A 7,284-nucleotide genomic window follows, 5' to 3' on the forward strand; every position below is an offset into this window, starting at 1 on the left:
ATTGAGCCCCAGATCTTGTATTGCCATGTGCCATCGTTTTACTCTATCTACAAAAATTTCTTGTTTTCTAGCACTTTACGAAAGCGGCACAAATCGGAAAATACTGTTAACGCCAAGAGGCAGCAGTGCTAACGCTCGAAAAATTTACACCGGCATTCATTCCCCTTCTGTGTTTACTAATTGGCTGTTACTACGAAACTTGCAATTGCGCTGCATTATCACAGAAGTAAACGTAACTCCACTTATTTGGGCTGCTTTTACTCTGTCAAGCTTTCTGCTGGCGCCACCGGATGGCTTCCCGAAAGCCTACATGCCCGCTTTCGCGCAGACGCCTCAGCACATGGTTCCTCCTAACTGCTGTAGGGGGACGCCTCTGAATTCTCTGTTTTCAGCTGTTTGGTTCCCAATATCGATCCTACATTTACTCCAAACAAATTTAATATTGCACTAATGACTCAAACATCGTTCCATAAAAACTACAAAGCATTTTAGAAATATAGAAATAAACTGCTCTCAGCACTCCTTACATCGCTGCATTGAACCTTTTGTAACCTGTGGTTTAGTTGTGGCGTTGTTTAAAAAGTGCAAATGAGCCAGGCAGGCCCCACGGCTACAATTTAGTCACACCGGGTTTTGATATTTGCCCGCCAGACTTACAAAAACCAGACCTTTTGAGGAACAGAACTTACCACTAATGGCGGCGCGAACTGCTCGGTTGATGTTTGCCTACAGCGGTTTGAGAAACTGAAGTTTCCAGGGCTGTATCTCTCTGCAGGATCCGGGAAGAGTGGCGTATATAAACGCCCCGCTAAAGTAAAAGATATCGCCAAATATGGATGGTTGGGAATTGCCGCGATGGAGGTCAGAAGCCGAATAGCATCACCCTGTAAGAAAATACCGAGAACACCGCGTAACAAATGCTTTGGGAGAGAAATGACGTAGGATTGTAGAGCTTTCTTCGTGAATATAACTTTAGGACTCAAGTGAAAGAGGTCAACTTGCCCAACAGAACATATCCATGCTTTTTCTTTTATGCTAGCCCTATTGTTCTTCACGTGACAAGAAGGGAAACTAGAACTGGGGTGGCTTTGTTTAATTGGTTGGGGAGTTTAAAGAGGTTTAAAAAACAAAAAAACAGCTGACGCCACATGATGTCACCTACACAAAATGTTTAAATAAAGCTAATATTTTTAGCAATGAATAATAAACCCCCAAGGGAAGACAGAAATCGAGCTGTCATATAACACCGGCGCATGGAGCCGTTAATCTGTCTCCATAATAACAGAAGTGTGGAATCTGATGTGTGTTGGCGCAGCGAATACAATATTATTTTTCTGACCAGAAAACGTTGAACCCGCATCAAATAGCGCAGCTTAACAATTAAGGTATTTTAGCACACCCAGTGTATTGCTGTGAGGCGCTCGCTTGCAGTTTTTGTAGATGAGATTGTTCGGATAATCAGAACCGGTTTGAAGAAGGTAATAGCGACAACAGCAATGTAGTGTACTTACTCGAATTCAAAACCTGCCTCCCGCAAAATGTTGTGGAAGTGACTACATCCTTCAGAAACATGTACAAATCGTAGTTTGCACGTCAAGTCTGCTCCCAACTTTATTTTTCTACGTCGTTAGCCTTCATGGATACCCAAAATATTTTATTTGAAGGTAACAATACTTGAATCCAGTTTCCACAGCCACCATGACAGCGAAGGTGGCGAATCACATCTCATACCTCATTTCAGAACTGCGTCATTTGGCTGAACGAAAGCACAATCGTTCTTGCAAGTTTGCTTCCACACATTCCTAACCTTTGGAACCTGTACACGAGCAAGTTACGTGAGCAATGCCTAGTTACACTCCTCGGCACTTCTATTCTGCTTCTTCCGTACTGCCAATAAAAAGTCCGGAAATACGAGACCGGTGCCGGCAACAGCAATTCACGACCATTGTGTGAAAACATCCGACCACCGGGGCAGGGGCGTTTGATATACGGACTCCGCAATCCTTCCTCCTAGTCACAATGTCGGTCATTCTTAAGATAGGAGTGGTAAACATGCCTTTGGCCACTTTGTCTCTCTCTTAATTGGCTCTCTTTATCCTTTTCCCTTTTGGTCGTGTATGACTGGCACTCTTGAAGGGGTGTGGCAGTGCGCTGCCTTCCCAACTGCACTTGTTCGCTTTTTGCTCTTAATGCATGACGTGCAATTCTTTGTAAACATGGCGTATTGCATCGCACCTTCTGTCCACTCGCACATTTAAAGGCCCAACCACATGGACGTGCATTATCGAAGTATTCGCGCTCTCAAGTTGTCAGGTGCTGTTAAGCCAATTTTTGTGCAAACTAGATATCAGCGCTTGTGCTCTTGTGCGCACCGCGTGCTTGAATGGATGGCTGGTTGGCTGGCGAAGCGGCTAGCAAGAAACAAACAGGATGTACTGTCTGTGTGTTTCTTAACAATTTAAATGTTATTTGTACTTTAAAAAACAGCACAGCTTTTATTTTATTTTAATGCGCGTGCAATTCACTGGCAAGAAATGCTAAACGGAAGCTTTGGTTGAAGGCGGCTCTGTGGCGCTAGGCCTAGGCCATACGGCGGCCGCCGTGTTTTAGGGGCTGCTCATGGCGGCTGCTCCCGTTGAGCCTTCAAGAAATGCTATGATGTTAAACGCTTCTTGCTGATAGAAATGCTAAGCTCACTGCAGAATCTTCGTAAAACTTGATATCTGTTTTACTGTGATTGTCGTGTATTAGGTTTTTATTGTTTGTCCTAGCTCATAAAAAAATCATTATATATATATATATATATATATATATATATATATATATATATATATATATATATATATATATATATATATATATATATATATATATATATATATATATATATATATATATATATATATATATATATATATATACTCAAACCTTGTATAAACGTAACGGGATGTAACGAAATATAGGATATAACGAAGCGATTGATATTCCTCTTGAAATCTTCATAGACAACCATGCATTGGACACCTTTTTGTAACGAAAAAAAAATTGACCTGGTAATGGTTCTAACGAGCTATTATTAGTCTCCCCCCACCAAAAAACCCGACCAGAGTGCGTGAAGTACTCCGTAGAATTCAACACCTGTTCGGCGCGACTCATTTTAAATCTCCGGGTCGACCTCACGGACAGCCGACGATGCAATTGTTGCTGATGTCACCGAAAAAGCCGATGGAAGTGATATCCAAGACGCCGTGGTCTCCGATGCGCACAGATTCGACGTGCCAGTGTCATCGGAGGCACACAATACGGTTGACATTTCTGGCTCAGAAAGAAAGAAAGTGGAGAAAAAATGCTAGGTGGGATCTGAACCCACGACCTCCAGAATACCGGTCCGGTGCGATAACCACTACGCTACCGGCGGGGCTATTTTCATCTCCACTTTCTGGGGTATTTATGTTTAGGTATTTTTTTTCTTGTGCTTGGGGGTGGTAGCCAGCGCCACTCGGACTACTCGGGGTGAAGGGGACCTTCTTTTTAACCCCAGGGCCGTGATTCGAGTGTCTACGACATGTCAACAGTGCTCGACAAGCGTTGAACCCTCTTAAGCTTCCTATGACACCAAGAGCGCAAAAACAGAGGCCCTCGCTATGCAAGTAGCAAATCAGAATATGAAATGAGGGGCTCGTTGACAATAACACACAAATAAGAGTTGGCAGTCGAGAAAACCTCGGAAAGCAAAGGGGAGGATGTGGTAGGCCATTGAAACAGATAAAAAATTTGGAAAGAAAGTGGAGAAAAAATGCCAGGTGGGATCTGAACCCACGACCTCCAGAATACCGGTCCGGTGCGATAACCACTACGCTACCGGCGGGGTGATTTTCCCCTCCACTTTCAGGGGTATTTATGTTTAGGTAGTTTTGTTTCCAGTGCTTGGGGGTGGTAGCCAGCGCCACTCGGACTACTCGGGGTGAAGGGGATCTTCCCTTTAACCCCCGGGCCGTGACTCGAGTGTCTACGACATGTCGAGAGTGGTCGACCAGCGTTGAACCCACTTAAGCTTCCTATGGCACCAAGAATGCCAGAACAGAGGCCCTCGCTATGCATGTAGCGAATCAGAATAGGAAATGAAGGGCTCGTTGAAAATAACACAGAAATAAGAGTTGGCAGTCAAGAAAACCTCGGAAAACAAAGGGGAGTATGTGGTAGGTCATTGAAACAGATACCCCCAAAAAGCCCCGAAGCACACGAAACAAAAAACCTAAACATAAATACCCCAGAAAGTGGATGGGAAAATCGCCCCGCCGGTAGCGTAGTGGTGATCGGATCCCACCGGCGGGCATTCTTTCTCCGTTTTTTCTTTCTTTCTTTCCAAATTCTTTATCTGTTGCAATGACCTACCACATCCTCCACTTTGCTTTCCGAGGTTTTCTTTACTGCCAACTCTTATTTATATATATATATATATATATATATATATATATACATACGTCTAAAGGTGATGCAATGGGCCCGGTGAAAATACAGTAGAGCAAAAAACGAACGGGTAATAAACTTTATTGACGTTTCGGCCTGGGACAGGCCTTAGTCAGAATCGAAGGCCTGTCTGACGAAGGCCTGTCCCAGGCCGAATCTTCAATAAAGTTCGTTTGTCACCCGTTCGTCTGTACTGTACACCGTCTGTACACCGTATTTACTCGCGTAATGATAGCACTTTTTTTTCAAAGATATGATTCAAATTTAGGGGTGTGATCATTACGCGAGGTTCTTTTTCGCGGAAAAAGATTCAACGCAGAAAACGCAAGAAAGTTGGGGGCGGAATTTTTACGGTAGGTTTAATGAGCATAATAAACGCAATCAATAACACGTAATAAAAACCCTACGGACCACCGCCAGGTGCGTTGCAAAGTTACTCAAAATGTAGTTTTCATGAATTACGGAACACTCTGGAACGAGTTTGCTACGAGGTGAGAACACGTCGACCAATAAGTGGCTGCTGCTGTCACAGTGCGGGACAGGGCTGCCGACGAAGCAAGCTGACCCTGTTTTATTCTTTGTCTTGTGTGTACATTATGTGCATTTAGTTGGAGTTTCTTCCGCAGCAATAATGAACTTATTTGTGCCGATATCGTTATTACCGGCAAGTCTGCGGCAATGGCGTAGCCTTGTACGCTTTGAAAGAGTAGGAAACACAGGTAAGCACGACCATCGTCCGCTGGACTTAGCACACACACGGCATATGGCTGCGGCAAGCTCAGCGTGCGATTATTGCGCGGGAAATAAAAAAAATCGTATTTTGACGACGAACTTCAGGGGTGCGGTCATTACGCGAGTGCAATCATTATGCAAGTAAATAATGTGTATATATATGTATAAATATATATATATATATATATATATATATATATATATATATATATATATATATATAGAGAGAGAGAGATAGGTCAGCAGTCTACAACGCCAAAGGAGGCATAGGGGTGTGGTTAGGCTCTTTTTCTTTATCACTACGGTTAATTAGTAAACATTTTTTTTTATTTATACAGAAGAAAGAAAGAAAAACACGCGCCCAGAGTGGGGACCGAACCCACGCCTTTCGATTACATGTCGAATGCCTTACCAATTCGGCTATCTGGGCGACTGTCTTCTCCTTCACTTTCTGGGCTATTTATATTTACTAGAAGTGTATCTGACGCTTGAGGGTGGTAGCCAGCGTCACTCTGACTACACGGGGAGAAGGGGACCTTCTTTTTAACCCCCGGGGCGTGACTCGAGCGTCTACAGCCTGTCATGAGCGGGTTACTGGCGGGAAGCCCTCTTATGCTACCTAGGCATCAAGGCTGCCAGAACCGAGACCCTCGCTAGGCTTTCGCAGAATAATATAGTAAGAAAATGAGGGGCTCGTTGAGGAAATACAGAGAGATAGGTCAGCAGTCTACAACGCCAAAGGAGGCATAGGGGTGTGGTTAGGCTCTTTTTCTTTATCACTACGGTTAATTAGGTAAACATTTTTTTTATTTATACAGAAGAAAGAAAGAAAAACACGCGCCCAGAGTGGGGACCGAACCCACGCCTTTCGATTACATGTCGAATGCCTTACCAATTCGGCTATCTGGGCGACTGTCTTCTCCTTCACTTTCTGGGCTATTTATATTTACTAGAAGTGTGTCTGACGCTTGAGGGTGGTAGCCAGCGCCACTCTGACTACACGGGGAGAAGGGGACCTTCTTTTTAACCCCCGGGGCGTGACTCGAGCGTCTACAGCCTGTCATGAGCGGGTTACTGGCGGGAAGCCCTCTTATGCTACCTAGGCATCAAGGCTGCCAGAACCGAGACCCTCGCTAGGCTTTCGCAGAATAATATAGTAAGAAAATGAGGGGCTCGTTGAGGGAATACAGAGAGATAGGTCAGCAGTCTACAACGCCAAAGGAGGCATAGGGGTGTGGTTAGGCTCTTTTTCTTTATCACTACGGTTAATTAGGAAAACATTTTTTTTTATTTATACAGAAGAAAGAAAGAAAAACGCGCCCAGAGTGGGGACCGAACCCACGCCTTTCGATTACATGTCGAATGCCTTACCAATTCGGCTATCTGGGCGACTGTCTTCTCCTTCACTTTCTGGGCAATTTATATTTACTAGAAGTGTATCTGACGCTTGAGGGTGGTAGCCAGCGCCACTCTGACTACACGGGGAGAAGGGGACCTTCTTTTTAACCCCCCGGGGCGTGACTCGAGCGTCTACAGCCTGTCATGAGCGGGTTACTGGCGGGAAGCCCTCTTATGCTACGTAGGCATCAAGGCTGCCAGAACCGAGACCCTCGCTAGGCTTATGCAGAATAATATAGTAAGAAAATGAGGGGCTCGTGTAGGAAATACAGAGAGATAGGTCAGCAGTCTACAACGCCAAAGGAGGCATAGGGGTGTGGTTAGGCTCTTTTTCTTTATCACTACGGTTAATTAGGTAAACATTTTTTTATACAGAAGAAAGAAAAACACGCGCCCAGAGTGGGGACCGAACCCACGCCTTTCGATTATATGTCGAATGCCTTACCAATTTGGCTATCTGGGCGACTGTCTTCTCCTTCACTTTCTGGGCTATTTATATTTACTAGAAGTGTATCTGACGCTTGAGGGTGGTAGCCAGCGCCACTCTGACTACACGTGGAGAAGGGGACCTTCTTTTTAACCCCCGGGGCGTGACTCGAGCGTCTACAGCCTGTCATGAGCGGGTTACTGGCGGGAAGCCCTCTTATGCTACCTAGGCATCAAGGCTGCCAGAACCGAGACCCT

The 7,284-nt window shown here is 44.7% G+C and overlaps 1 non-coding gene across 1 annotated transcript; it reads right to left on the reverse strand.

Annotated features, from left to right (window-relative positions):
• Positions 1–6,991: 6,991 nt before the first annotated feature.
• Positions 6,992–7,063, reverse strand: Trnai-uau (transfer RNA isoleucine (anticodon UAU)). Its single transcript has one exon. It is a non-coding gene; the product is annotated as a tRNA-Ile (tRNA).
• Between the last annotated feature and the right edge of the window lie 221 nt (positions 7,064–7,284).

Source organism: Haemaphysalis longicornis, unplaced genomic scaffold (genome assembly GCF_048455015.1).
Source record: "Haemaphysalis longicornis isolate Haplotype H1 unplaced genomic scaffold, Haemaphysalis longicornis Haplotype H1 scaffold_5, whole genome shotgun sequence".
Taxonomy (NCBI): domain Eukaryota; kingdom Metazoa; phylum Arthropoda; class Arachnida; order Ixodida; family Ixodidae; genus Haemaphysalis; species Haemaphysalis longicornis.